This window comes from Aethina tumida, chromosome 3 (genome assembly GCF_024364675.1).
Source record: "Aethina tumida isolate Nest 87 chromosome 3, icAetTumi1.1, whole genome shotgun sequence".
Taxonomy (NCBI): domain Eukaryota; kingdom Metazoa; phylum Arthropoda; class Insecta; order Coleoptera; family Nitidulidae; genus Aethina; species Aethina tumida.
In genome coordinates this window covers 26,130,443-26,147,130 of record NC_065437.1, presented here as the reverse complement: position 1 = coordinate 26,147,130, position 16,688 = coordinate 26,130,443, and the positions used below count along the sequence as shown (strand labels likewise).

The window sequence follows — 16,688 nt, the reverse complement described above, 5'->3', positions numbered from 1 at the left end:
GTTTAAACGATTATTATAAAATAATATGTAAGATTTGTTACTAAATAAATCAGAAATTTGAGTGGAAAAATTACATTTCAGTTGAAGATATTCCCGATGTGCTTGTAATTACATAAACCCGTGTGTTGACCAATCGCAAGCAAGAGGTGATACTCTCACCACCCCCGCGGAGTCATGCACCGTAAACCGGTCAGTCTATTATCGATTCTCGTATCGATCGGATGGGTGGTGCGCTCCCTCCTCCCCAGTAAATCGGTGGTGCGGTTCGGTTGTTTTGTGCAGTGACTCTTATGGTTAATCGTGTATTTAATGCCCTAATGGATATTCTACATACAGATTTCGAAGGTAGGTTTACTTTCATTAAAAACCAATTGTTTACGTAATCTTTAAATTATTAGATAGTATCATCGTTTTGGTTTAAATTTTATTTTAAAATAAGTCTAAATTATATTAATTTTCTACATGTTTTCTTAATTTTTAAATTACTTTATTTAAAATAAATGTTGAAATATTTTATTCATTGTTTTCGTTTATTTATTTAAATTTTATTTTAAAAAAATCAAAAAATATTTTAATTTTCAACATTTTTATTTAATTTTTAAAATTATTTAAACTTAATTTTGAATTTTTTTTTGTTTATTTATTTAAATTTTATTTTAAAGTAAGTCTAAATTATTTTACTTTTTTTAATACATTTCGTAATTTTTAAATTACTTTATTTAAACTTACTGTTGAAATATTTTATTCAATGTTTTTTTATTGTTTATTTAAATTTTGTATTAAAAAAAGTCTTCTTTATTTTCTACGTGTTTACTTAATTTATAAATTAATTTATTTAAACGCATTGTGGAAATAATTTATTCAATGTTTTTATTTATTTATTTAAATTTTATTTTGGACAAAATTATTTTAATTTTCAACATTTTAACTTAATTTTTAAAATTATTTAAACTTATTGTTGAAATCTTTTATTCAGTCTTTTTGTTTATTCATTTAAATTTTATTTTAAAATAAATCAAAATTAAATTGATTATAATCATTAATTATTACAATGTTTAAACGATTATTATAAAATAATCTGTTAGATTTGTTGCTAAATAAATCAGAAATTTGAGTGGAAAAATTGTATTTCAGTTGAAGATATTCCCGATGTGCTTGTAATTACATAAACCCGTGTGTTGACCAATCGCAAGCAAGAGGTGATACTCTCACCACCCCCGCGGAGTCATGCACCGTAAACCGGTCAGTCTATTATCGATTCTCGTATCGATCGGATGGGTGGTGCGCTCCCTCCTCCCCAGTAAATCGGTGGTGCGGTTCGGTTGTTTTGTGCAGTGACTCTTATGGTTAATCGTGTATTTAATGCCCTAATGGATATTCTACATACAGACTTCTAAGGTAGGTTTACTTTCATTAAAAACCAATTGTTTACGTAATCTTTAAATTATTAGATAGTATCATCGTTTTGGTTTAAATTTTATTTTAAAATAAGTCTAAATTATATTAATTTTCTACATGTTTTCTTAATTTTTAAATTACTTTATTTAAAATAAATTTTGAAATATTTTATTCATTGTTTTTGTTTATTTATTTAAATTTTATTTTAAAGAAATCAAAAATATTTTAATTTTCAACATATTTATTTAATTTTTAAAATTATTTAAACTTAATTTTGATTTTTTTTTTGTTTATTTATTTAAATTGTATTTTAAAGTAAGCCTAAATTATTTTACTTTGTTTAATACTTTTCGTAATTTTTAAATTACTTTATTTAAACTTACTGTTGAAATATTTTACTCAATGTTTTTTTATTGTTTATTTAAATTTTGTATTAAAAAAAGTCTTCTTTATTTTCTACATGTTTACTTAATTTATAAATTAATTTATTTAAACGCATTGTGGAAATAATTTATTCAATGTTTTTATTTATTTATTTAAATTTTATTTTGGATAAAATTATTTTAATTTTCCACATATTTTAATTTTCAACATTTTAACTTAATTTTTAAAATTATTTAAACTTATTGTTGAAATCTTTTATTCACTCTTTTTGTTTATTCATTTAAATTTTATTTTAAAATAAATCAAAATTAAATTGATTATAATCATTAATTATTACAATGTTTAAACGATTATTATAAAATAATCTGTTAGATTTGTTACTAAATAAATCAGAAATTTGAGTGGAAAAATTGCATTTCAGTTGAAGATATTCCCGATGTGCTTGTAATTACATAAACCCGTGTGTTGACCAATCGCAAGCACGAGGTGATACTCTCACCACCCCCGCGGAGTCATGCACCGTAAACCGGTCAGTCTATTATCGATTCTCGTATCGATCGGATGGGTGGTGCGCTCCCTCCTCCCCAGTAAATCGGTGGTGCGGTTCGGTTGTTTTGTGCAGTGACTCTTATGGTTAATCGTGTATTTAATGCCCTAATGGATATTCTACATACAGATTTCGAAGGTAGGTTTACTTTCATTAAAAACCAATTGTTTACGTAATCTTTAAATTATTAGATAGTATCATCGTTTTGGTTTAAATTTTATTTTAAAATAAGTCTAAATTATATTAATTTTCTACATGTTTTCTTAATTTTTAAATTACTTTATTTAAAATAAATGTTGAAATATTTTATTCATTGTTTTCGTTTATTTATTTAAATTTTATTTTAAAAAAATCAAAAAATATTTTAATTTTCAACATTTTTATTTAATTTTTAAAATTATTTAAACTTAATTTTGAATTTTTTTTTGTTTATTTATTTAAATTTTATTTTAAAGTAAGTCTAAATTATTTTACTTTTTTTAATACATTTCGTAATTTTTAAATTACTTTATTTAAACTTACTGTTGAAATATTTTATTCAATGTTTTTTTATTGTTTATTTAAATTTTGTATTAAAAAAAGTCTTCTTTATTTTCTACGTGTTTACTTAATTTATAAATTAATTTATTTAAACGCATTGTGGAAATAATTTATTCAATGTTTTTATTTATTTATTTAAATTTTATTTTGGACAAAATTATTTTAATTTTCAACATTTTAACTTAATTTTTAAAATTATTTAAACTTATTGTTGAAATCTTTTATTCAGTCTTTTTGTTTATTCATTTAAATTTTATTTTAAAATAAATCAAAATTAAATTGATTATAATCATTAATTATTACAATGTTTAAACGATTATTATAAAATAATCTGTTAGATTTGTTGCTAAATAAATCAGAAATTTGAGTGGAAAAATTGTATTTCAGTTGAAGATATTCCCGATGTGCTTGTAATTACATAAACCCGTGTGTTGACCAATCGCAAGCAAGAGGTGATACTCTCACCACCCCCGCGGAGTCATGCACCGTAAACCGGTCAGTCTATTATCGATTCTCGTATCGATCGGATGGGTGGTGCGCTCCCTCCTCCCCAGTAAATCGGTGGTGCGGTTCGGTTGTTTTGTGCAGTGACTCTTATGGTTAATCGTGTATTTAATGCCCTAATGGATATTCTACATACAGACTTCTAAGGTAGGTTTACTTTCATTAAAAACCAATTGTTTACGTAATCTTTAAATTATTAGATAGTATCATCGTTTTGGTTTAAATTTTATTTTAAAATAAGTCTAAATTATATTAATTTTCTACATGTTTTCTTAATTTTTAAATTACTTTATTTAAACTAAATGTTGAAATATTTTATTCATTGTTTTTGTTTATTTATTTAAATTTTATTTTAAAAAAATCAAAAATATTTTACTTTTCAACATTTTTATTTAATTTTTTAAATTATTTAAACTTAATTTTGAATTCTTTTTCGTTTATTTATTTAAATTGTATTTTAAAGCAAGTCTAAATTATTACATTTACATTACACTATTAATACATTTCGTAATTTTTAAATTACTTTATTTAAACTCACTGTTGAAATATTTTTATTCAATGTTTTTTTATTGTTTATTTAAATTTTGTATTAAAAAAAGTCTTCTTTATTTTCTACGTGTTTACTTAATTTATAAATTAATTTATTTAAACGCATTGTGGAAATAATTTATTCAATGTTTTTATTTATTTATTTAAATTTTATTTTGGACAAAATTATTTTAATTTTCCACATGTTTTCTTACTTTTTAAATTACTTTATTTGGACTTAAAATACTTTATTCACTATTTTTGTTTATTTAATTAAATTTTATTTTAAAATAAATCTAATATATTTTATTTTTCAACATTTTAACTTAATTTTTAAAATTATTTAAACTTATTATTGAAATCTTTTATTCACTCTTTTTATTTATTCATTTAAATTTTATTTTAAAATAAGTCAAAATTATATTAATTTTTTGAATGTTTTCTTACTTTTTAAATTACTTAATTTCTTAATTTTTAAATTATTTTATTTAAACTTAGTGTTGAAATATTTTATTCACTCTTTTTTTATTGTTTATTTAAATTTTGTATTAATTTTCTAGTTCTTTACTTAATTTGTAAATTATTTTATTTAAAAATATTGTTGAAATACTTTATTCACTATTTTTGTTTATTTGATTAAATTTTATTTTAAAATAAATCTAAATTACTTTAATTTTCTACATCTTTAATTAATTTTTGAATTACTTTATTTCAAATTAATTTTGAAATAGTTTATTCACTGTTTTTGTTTATTTATTTAAATTTTATTTTAAAGTAAGTCTATATTATTTTAATTTTCTACTTTTTTCTTGTTAAACCTAAATTTTAAATCAGTTAAATAACATTTTATATACATTATATTTTTATCCAAATTGTTTTTTATTTATTTCTTTATTATCTTAGTTAAATTAAGAATAATTATTTTAACGTTTAAGTAATCCTATTATTTAAGTAACTCAACAATGAATGAAAAATCAATTAAGAAAATAATTCAACATTAATTTAATTATTATGTTTCTCCTCAATTTAAAATAATCGAGTTTATATTGAACAATATAGACTTTAATTAGTTCAAATTCATGAATTTAATTTGAACCATTAAACGAAGAATTTTTACAATAAATAAAATAAATAAGTGTATATATTTCATTATAATTTCATGACACTATTTAATACTTTACATACTTTTTATAAATTTATTAAATTTCTTTTTATTTTATTGTTTTACACATTTTTACACTACAGATTTGATTGATGAATATATTTTGTTCATTTTAAATAGTTTATTGATTGTTTTTATTAATTTATTTAGATTTTATTTTGTATTTTTTAAACCTACATTTTTAATGATTTAAATAATATTTTATGTACATTTTGATTTTATTCAAATTATTTTTATTTATTTCTTAATTGTTTTAATCAAAATGGTTATAAAATATTTTATTAATTAAGTATTTAAAAAATAATTGCTAATATTTAAGTAAACCTACTGCAACCCTTCTTTAAATATGAATTTACTTTTATTTCTTTCGATATTTTTATTATTTTTTTAATTTCAAATCATTACATAATGGATAAACAATTTTATTTCAATTACTAAATTGTAGTTCTGCACATTATTTAAATAAATTTACTTTTATTTTTTTTAATTACAACACTTTTAAAATAAATATTCGACTTTTGTTGTTTATACTAGTGAAAGAACAATTTTTTAAAATTACTAAAATAAAATATCTATTCCATTAAACATTCGTGGTACTGTTTAGTACTTTATTTTGATAAAATTACTAAAATTTCTTTTTATTTTTGTGTTATTATTTTAATTTCGCAATTTTTGAGATAAATAATCGACTCGCATTGTTTTAATTATTGAAAAATAAAGTATCTATTTCATTAAAAATTCGTGTCTCTGGTTTACTTCTATAAAATTTTCTTATTATTCTTTTAATTCTAGATAAAAAAGTATTCTCAAAATATTTTACGTTTTAGTTGTATTATTAAATTGCTGCCATTGTCCCTTCTTTAGTTAAAACCATAAGAATGATTTGTTGTTTATTTCCCCCTTAATTGAATGGTTAAAAAATGTTTTTGTTAAGTCCTTGGACCTGGACTTTAACGACCCAACCACACATTGGAGAGACGATAAGCAACAGGGAAAGACCATTAAAGATAATAAATAATAATTTTATTTATTAGAACGAGACTAGTTAACCTGGCTACTGGCAACGCAAAGTAAGTTTTTCATTACATTATTTGGGTTTTTTTTTAACAACGAATCAACAGTTTTTGACTCCACTACAATACTTGATGTTTAATTTGTGATTTAAAAAGTATATCAATATTTTTCTGATATTTTGATTTTCTGATATTTCAGTCATTTTTTATTCATTAATTTTGAATTTAATATTTAATTTTATTAATTTAAATAAAATGTTTTATATATATATATAAAAATTTTAAATCATTACTTTATTTTTTTAATTTATATTTAAATTTATTATATTCTACTTTTTAATCTAAATAAAATTTATATTTTAATTTTTCCTAATTTAAAAAAAGTATTTTATAATTTTCTTATTTTATATAAAATATTTTAATTTTTTAAAATTTCAATTAAAAATTTTAGTATAGTTTAATATACTAAATTAGATATTTTAATTCATTCAAATTTAATAATAGTTTTAAGTTGAATATTTTATTTCATATATATATTATATATTATTATTATTATTATTATTATTTATATTACAAAATATTTTATTTTTTCATTTCTTTTATCCTCCCAAATACAAAATTATCCATAATCTTTAAGCATTACTCGGATAGTCGCCGAATTGTCCGCGATTTTTTCGAGAGGCAGGTGAGTTTTTGGTGTGACTGGTACATTTAATGTTGGTTGCGTGTTTAATTGTGTTATCTGAAAAAAGAGCGTGGTTGGTTCGTTGGGTAGACCCCAGTAACTTTCTTATTTGTGACTCGGTTTTGATGAGTTGTAGGTCAAGAATGAAATCAAATGTTAATGCGAGTTGATTAGGGTATTTTTACGGATAAAACGTTTATAAACTTAATAAAAATATCTTATAAATCATCATTCTTATCAATTAGTGACTTAACACATTAGTTCTCACAAACAATTAAATTATTAGTATCAACAAGACCACAAATTCAATTTTGTCTGTGTCGTTAATTTACAATTAATACCACTCAACTATACACACTTAAAGAGATTTTAACAGGAACATTCTCAGATATTCTACTTTACACTTTATTCTATAGTTTAGTTGAATTAGAAGGATGTTATTTTCAATTTAAACAAAAAAAAAGTTTTTTATTGAATTTAACAATCTTGAAAATTGGTACATACCAATTTTCATAAAGTAATTTTTGATATTATCTGAACCAGAGTTGAAAATCTCATTATTCTTCTAAATTTATTTTTTCTGTGTAACCAATAGATGGAATGAAATAACAAAATTACCTGAGAATATCAATTAATGATTTGACATATTAGTTTTTTTCACAAACAGCTTAATTTTTAGAACCAACAAGACCACAAATCCAATTTTGTCTGATATGTTTGTCCACTAATAATACCAATCTGTTATACACATTTAAAGACATTTTAACAAGGATATTCTCAGATATTTTTGACACTTTTTTCCATAGTTTAATTAAATTATAAGGATGTAATTTTCAATTTAAACAAACACAAGTTTTCCATTGAAATTTAACAACCTTCAAAATTGGTACATACCAATTTTCATAAAGTAATATTTGAAATTATTTGAACCAGAGTTAAAAATTTTCCTAAATTTAACAGAAACATTCTCAGATATTTTTGATACTTTATTCTATAATTTAGTTGAATTAGAAGGATGTTATTTGTGTAACCAATGTATGTAATAAGGTATTAAAATTAACTGAGAATATCAATTAGTGATTTAACATATCAGTTTTCTTCACAAACAGCTTAATTTTTATAACCAACAGGACCACAAATCCAATTTTATCTGATATGTTAATCTACTATTAATACTATTTATTTATACACCCTTAACGGAATTTTAAGAGGGACATTCTCAGATATTTTTGACACTTTATTCTATAGTTTAGTTGAATTAGAAGGATGTTATTTTCAATTTAAACAAATACAAGTTTTTTATTGAATTCAACAATTTTGAAAATTGGTACACACCAATTTTCATACAATAATATTTGATATTATTTGAATTAGAGTTGAAAATCTCATTATTCTTCTAAATTTATTTTTTCTGTGTAACCAATGTATGTAATAAGGATAAAAATTAACTGAGAATATCAATTAGTGATTTAACATATCAGTTTTCTTCACAAACAGCTTAATTTTTATAACCAACATGACCACAAATCCAATTTTATCTGATATGTTAATTTATTATTAATACTACTTATTTATACACCCTTAAAGGAATTTTAAGAAGAACATTCTCAGATATTTTTGACACTTTATTCTATAGTTTAGTTGAATTAGAAGGATGTTATTTTCAATTTAAACAAATACAAGTTTTTTATTGAATTCAACAATTTTGAAAACTGGTACATACCAATTTTCATAAAGTAATATTTGATATTATTTGAATTAGAGTTGAAAATCTTATTATTCTTCTAAATTTATTTTTTCTGTGTAACCAATGTATGTAATAAGGTATTAAAACTAACTGAGAATATCAATTAGTGATTTAACATATCAGTTTTCTTCACAAACAGCTTAATTTTTATAACCAACATGACCACAAATCCAATTTTATCTGATATGTTAATTTACTATTAATATTATTTATTTATACACCCTTAAAGGAATTTTAAGAGGAACATTCTCAGATATTTTTGACACTTTATTCTATAGTTTAGTTGAATTAGAAGGATGTTATTTTCAATTTAAACAAATACAAGTTTTTTATTGAATTCAACAATTTAGAAAATTGGTACACACCAATTTTCATAAGGTAATATTTAATATTATTTGAATTAGAGTTGAAAATCTCATTATTCTTCTAAATTTATTTTTTCTTGTAACCATTGTATGTAATAAGGTATCAAAATTAACTGGGAATATCAATTAGTGATTTAACATATCAGTTTTCTTCACAAACAGCTTAATTTTTATAACCAACATGACCACAAATCCAATTTTATCTGATATGTTAATTTATTATTAATACTATTTATTTATACACCCTTAAAGGAATTTTAAGAAGAACATTCTCAGATATTTTTGACACTTTATTCTATAGTTTAGTTGAATTAGAAGGATGTTATTTTCAATTTAAACAAATACAAGTTTTTTATTGAATTCAACAATTTTGAAAATTGGTACACACCAATTTTCATACAGTAATATTTGATATTATTTGAATTAGAGTTGAAAATCTCATTATTCTTCTAAATTTATTTTTTCTGTGTAACCAATGTATGTAATAAGAAAATTAACTGAGAATATTAATTAGTGATTTAACATATCAGTTTTCTTCACAAACAGCTTAATTTTTATAACCAACATGACCACAAATCCAATTTTATCTGATATGTTAATTTACTATTAATACTATTTATTTATACACCCTTAAAGGAATTTTAAGAGGAACATTCTCAGATATTTTTGACACTTTATTCTATAGTTTAGTTGAATTAGAAGGATGTTATTTTCAATTTAAACAAATACAAGTTTTTTATTGAATTCAACAATTTAGAAAATTGGTACACACCAATTTTCATAAGGTAATATTTAATATTATTTGAATTAGAGTTGAAAATCTCATTATTCTTCTAAATTTATTTTTTCTGTGTAACCAATGTATGTAATAAGGTATCAAAATTAACTGGGAATATCAATTAGTGATTTAACATATCAGTTTTCTTCACAAACAGCTTAATTTTTATAACCAACATGACCACAAATCCAATTTTATCTGATATGTTAATTTATTATTAATACTATTTATTTATACACCCTTAAAGGAATTTTAAGAAGAACATTCTCAGATATTTTTGACACTTTATTCTACAGTTTAGTTGAATTAGAAGGATGTTATTTTCAATTTAAACAAATACAAGTTTTTTATTGAATTCAACAATTTAGAAAATTGGTACACACCAATTTTCATAAGGTAATATTTAATATTATTTGAATTAGAGTTGAAAATCTCATTATTCTTCTAAATTTATTTTTTCTTGTAACCAATGTATGTAATAAGGTATCAAAATTAACTGGGAATATCAATTAGTGATTTAACATATCAGTTTTCTTCACAAACAGCTTAATTTTTATAACCAACATGACCACAAATCCAATTTTATCTGATATGTTAATTTACTATTAATACTATTTATTTATACACCCTTAAAGGAATTTTAAGAGGAACATTCTCAGATATTTTTGACACTTTATTCTATAGTTTAGTTGAATTAGAAGGATGTTATTTTCAATTTAAACAAATACAAGTTTTTTATTGAATTCAACAATTTTGAAAATTGGTACACACCAATTTTCATAAAGTAATATTTAATATTATTTGAATTAGAGTTGAAAATCTTATTATTCTTCTAAATTTATTTTTTCTGTGTAACCAATGTATGTAATAAGGTATTAAAACTAACTGAGAATATCAATTAGTGATTTAACATATCAGTTTTCTTCACAAACAGCTTAATTTTTATAACCAACATGACCACAAATCCAATTTTATCTGATATGTTAATTTACTATTAATATTATTTATTTATACACCCTTAAAGGAATTTTAAGAGGAACATTCTCAGATATTTTTGACACTTTATTCTATAGTTTAGTTGAATTAGAAGGATGTTATTTTCAATTTAAACAAATACAAGTTTTTTATTGAATTCAACAATTTTGAAAACTGGTACATACCAATTTTCATAAAGTAATATTTGATATTATTTGAATTAGAGTTGAAAATCTCATTATTCTTCTAAATTTATTTTTTCTGTGTAACCAATGTATGTAATAAGGTATTAAAACTAACTGAGAATATCAATTAGTGATTTAACATATCAGTTTTCTTCACAAACAGCTTAATTTTTATAACCAACATGACCACAAATCCAATTTTATCTGATATGTTAATTTACTATTAATATTATTTATTTATACACCCTTAAAGGAATTTTAAGAGGAACATTCTCAGATATTTTTGACACTTTATTCTATAGTTTAGTTGAATTAGAAGGATGTTATTTTCAATTTAAACAAATACAAGTTTTTTATTGAATTCAACAATTTAGAAAATTGGTACACACCAATTTTCATAAGGTAATATTTAATATTATTTGAATTAGAGTTGAAAATCTCATTATTCTTCTAAATTTATTTTTTCTTGTAACCATTGTATGTAATAAGGTATCAAAATTAACTGGGAATATCAATTAGTGATTTAACATATCAGTTTTCTTCACAAACAGCTTAATTTTTATAACCAACAGGACCACAAATCCAATTTTATCTGATATGTTAATTTACTATTAATACTATTTATTTATACACCCTTAACGGAATTTTAAGAGGGACATTCTCAGATATTTTTGACACTTTATTCTATAGTTTAGTTGAATTAGAAGGATGTTATTTTCAATTTAAACAAATACAAGTTTTTTATTGAATTCAACAATTTTGAAAATTGGTACACACCAATTTTCATACAATAATATTTGATATTATTTGAATTAGAGTTGAAAATCTCATTATTCTTCTAAATTTATTTTTTCTGTGTAACCAATGTATGTAATAAGGATAAAAATTAACTGAGAATATCAATTAGTGATTTAACATATCAGTTTTCTTCACAAACAGCTTAATTTTTATAACCAACATGACCACAAATCCAATTTTATCTGATATGTTAATTTATTATTAATACTATTTATTTATACACCCTTAAAGGAATTTTAAGAAGAACATTCTCAGATATTTTTGACACTTTATTCTATAGTTTAGTTGAATTAGAAGGATGTTATTTTCAATTTAAACAAATACAAGTTTTTTATTGAATTCAACAATTTTGAAAACTGGTACATACCAATTTTCATAAAGTAATATTTGATATTATTTGAATTAGAGTTGAAAATCTCATTATTCTTCTAAATTTATTTTTTCTGTGTAACCAATGTATGTAATAAGGTATTAAAACTAACTGAGAATATCAATTAGTGATTTAACATATCAGTTTTCTTCACAAACAGCTTAATTTTTATAACCAACATGACCACAAATCCAATTTTATCTGATATGTTAATTTACTATTAATACTATTTATTTATACACCCTTAACGGAATTTTAAGAGGAACATTCTCAGATATTTTTGACACTTTATTCTATAGTTTAGTTGAATTAGAAGGATGTTATTTTCAATTTAAACAAATACAAGTTTTTTATTGAATTCAACAATTTAGAAAATTGGTACACACCAATTTTCATAAGGTGATATTTAATATTATTTGAATTAGAGTTGAAAATCTCATTATTCTTCTAAATTTATTTTTTCTGTGTAACCAATGTATGTAATAAGGTATCAAAATTAACTGGGAATATCAATTAGTGATTTAACATATCAGTTTTCTTCACAAACAGCTTAATTTGTATAACCAACATGACCACAAATCCAATTTTACCTGATATGTTAATTTATTATTAATACTATTTATTTATACACCCTTAAAGGAATTTTAAGAAGAACATTCTCAGATATTTTTGACACTTTATTCTATAGTTTAGTTGAATTAGAAGGATGTTATTTTCAATTTAAACAAATACAAGTTTTTTATTGAATTCAACAATTTTGAAAATTGGTACACACCAATTTTCATAAAGTAATATTTGATATTATTTGAATTAGAGTTGAAAATCTCATTATTCTTCTAAATTTATTTTTTCTGTGTAACCAATGTATGTAATAAGAAAATTAACTGAGAATATCAATTAGTGATTTAACATATCAGTTTTCTTCACAAACAGCTTAATTTTTATAACCAACATGACCACAAATCCAATTTTATCTGATATGTTAATTTACTATTAATACTATTTATTTATACACCCTTAAAGGAATTTTAAGAGGAACATTCTCAGATATTTTTGACACTTTATTCTATAGTTTAGTTGAATTAGAAGGATGTTATTTTCAATTTAAACAAATACAAGTTTTTTATTGAATTCAACAATTTAGAAAATTGGTACACACCAATTTTCATAAAGTAATATTTAATATTATTTGAATTAGAGTTGAAAATCTTATTATTCTTCTAAATTTATTTTTTCTGTGTAACCAATGTATGTAATAAGGTATTAAAACTAACTGAGAATATCAATTAGTGATTTAACATATCAGTTTTCTTCACAAACAGCTTAATTTTTATAACCAACATGACCACAAATCCAATTTTATCTGATATGTTAATTTACTATTAATATTATTTATTTATACACCCTTAAAGGAATTTTAAGAGGAACATTCTCAGATATTTTTGACACTTTATTCTATAGTTTAGTTGAATTAGAAGGATGTTATTTTCAATTTAAACAAATACAAGTTTTTTATTGAATTCAACAATTTTGAAAATTGGTACACACCAATTTTCATAAGGTAATATTTAATATTATTTGAATTAGAGTTGAAAATCTCATTATTCTTCTAAATTTATTTTTTCTGTGTAACCAATGTATGTAATAAGGTATCAAAATTAACTGGGAATATCAATTAGTGATTTAACATATCAGTTTTCTTCACAAACAACTTAATTTTTATAACCAACATGACCACAAATCCAATTTTATCTGATATGTTAATTTATTATTAATACTATTTATTTATACACCCTTAAAGGAATTATAAGAAGAACATTCTCAGATATTTTTGACACTTTATTCTATAGTTTAGTTGAATTAGAAGGATGTTATTTTCAATTTAAACAAATACAAGTTTTTTATTGAATTCAACAATTTTGAAAATTGGTACACACCAATTTTCATACAGTAATATTTGATATTATTTGAATTAGAGTTGAAAATCTCATTATTCTTCTAAATTTATTTTTTCTGTGTAACCAATGTATGTAATAAGAAAATTAACTGAGAATATCAATTAGTGATTTAACATATCAGTTTTCTTCACAAACAGCTTAATTTTTATAACCAACATGACCACAAATCCAATTTTATCTGATATGTTAATTTACTATTAATACTATTTATTTATACACCCTTAAAGGAATTTTAAGAGGAACATTCTCAGATATTTTTGACACTTTATTCTATAGTTTAGTTGAATTAGAAGGATGTTATTTTCAATTTAAACAAATACAAGTTTTTTATTGAATTCAACAATTTAGAAAATTGGTACACACCAATTTTCATAAAGTAATATTTAATATTATTTGAATTAGAGTTGAAAATCTTATTATTCTTCTAAATTTATTTTTTCTGTGTAACCAATGTATGTAATAAGGTATTAAAACTAACTGAGAATATCAATTAGTGATTTAACATATCAGTTTTCTTCACAAACAGCTTAATTTTTATAACCAACATGACCACAAATCCAATTTTATCTGATATGTTAATTTACTATAATACTATTTATTTATACACCCTTAAAGGAATTTTAAGAGGAACATTCTCAGATATTTTTGACACTTTATTCTATAGTTTAGTTGAATTAGAAGGATGTTATTTTCAATTTAAACAAATACAAGTTTTTTATTGAATTCAACAATTTTGAAAATTGGTACACACCAATTTTCATACAGTAATATTTGATATTATTTGAATTAGAGTTGAAAATCTCATTATTCTTCTAAATTTATTTTTTCTGTGTAACCAATGTATGTAATAAGAAAATTAACTGAGAATATCAATTAGTGATTTAACATATCAGTTTTCTTCACAAACAGCTTAATTTTTATAACCAACATGACCACAAATCCAATTTTATCTGATATGTTAATTTACTATTAATACTATTTATTTATACACCCTTAAAGGAATTTTAAGAGGAACATTCTCAGATATTTTTGACACTTTATTCTATAGTTTAGTTGAATTAGAAGGATGTTATTTTCAATTTAAACAAATACAAGTTTTTTATTGAATTCAACAATTTTGAAAATTGGTTCACACCAATTTTCATAGAGTAATATTTGATATTATTTGAATTAGAGTTGAAAATCTCATTATTCTTCTAAATTTATTTTTTCTGTGTAACCAATATATGTAATAAGGTATCAAAATTAACTGAGAATATCAATTAGTGATTTAACATATCAGCTTTCACTTAGTTATACACTCTTAAAGAGATTTTAACAGGAACAACCTCTGATATTTTTGACACTTTATTCTATAGTTTAGTTGAATTAGAATGATATTATTTTCAATTTAAACAAATACATGTTTTACATTGAATTCAACAACCTTCAAAATTGGTACATACCAATTTTTATAAAAAAATATTGGATATTATTTGGACTAGAGGACTAGAGCTAAAAATCTGATTTTATTTCTTCAGTTACAGATAGATGAAATAAAGTGTCAAAATTACCTAGAATATCAATTAATCACTTAACATATGAGTTCTTCTCACAGACAGTTAAATTATTAGTACCAATGAGACCACAAGCCTCAGATATTGTTGACACTTTATTTTATATTTCATCTGAATTAGAAGAATGTAATGTTTTACTTAAATAAAAACATGTTGTTCACTAAATTTAACAACTTTCAGAATTGGTACATACCAATTCTCATAAAGAAATATTGCTGCTACATGGACTAGAGTTGAAATCGCATTTTTTGTGTCAAAGATACCTGAGAATATCAATTAGTTAGTGACTTAATTCACTAATTCTCTACACAAACAGTTTAATTCATAGTACAAACAAAACGACAAATGCAATTTTGTATTGTTAATTATAATTATTAATGGTCAGCATTTCTTAATCTCAGATATATGTGATACTTGTTTCCATGGTTTTGTTGAATTAAAATAATATAATTATTAACTCAAAACCTAGTTTTCCTTAAAAATTGGTACATACTAGATTTCATAAAGAACTATTGTATATTATTTGAACTAGTGTCAAAATACTTTAAGAATATCAATTAGTGACTTAACACATTTGTTCTCACAAACAATTTAATTCTTAGTGCCAACAAAATCACATGCCCAATTTTATAGTATAATCACTAATGACACCTCATTTATACACTATTAAACAAGCATTAATCTAAAAATTAATACGTTAGTAGTGATATTCTCACTTACAACCCTTACATGTATTTTGACAATTTATTCCACGGTTCAGTTGAACAAAAGAAATAAATACAAGAGAAGATGCCATTTATAACTTAAAGTATTATCTTATATCTTTCAAACTATTATTCATTAAAAACGAGTTACAAATAAAAAAGTTACGGGGGTGTTCTAGTCTAAGATGAGTTACACTATATTCGGTAAAAACCAAAATAATGCTATGTTGTGATATTTAATAATTATAAATTAAAACAATATGCATCAAATATTTTTATTAATTATAATTTTAATAGGAATACTAATGATGAAACAATATAACCTGTTTACTGCAAAATAATCATATTATCGATAATAACTGTTGCCTAAACTACGATAGCGCTCCGTTCTATCTCCTAGAAAAATACCACCCCATATACCCCTATGGACCCACCTTGGTATGCGTAAACTTCTCGCACATAACGTAGATTGGTATTGACTTATCACTAAA

General features: G+C 22.1%; 1 protein-coding gene across 2 annotated transcripts in view; it reads left to right on the top strand.

Moving 5' to 3' along the window:
- The first annotated feature begins 234 nt into the window (after positions 1–234).
- LOC109594447 (cytochrome c oxidase assembly factor 5) overlaps positions 235–16,688 on the top strand; it is an 18,780-nt gene continuing 2,326 nt past the window's right edge. Inside the window, exon 1 of one of the 2 annotated variants that reach the window (XM_049964462.1) lies at positions 235–345. The gene's annotated coding sequence lies outside the window, so the exon portion shown is untranslated. Of the gene's footprint in view, positions 346–2,352; positions 2,468–16,688 lie in introns of those variants that run through there. The other variant, XM_049964461.1, reaches the window with a different exon arrangement.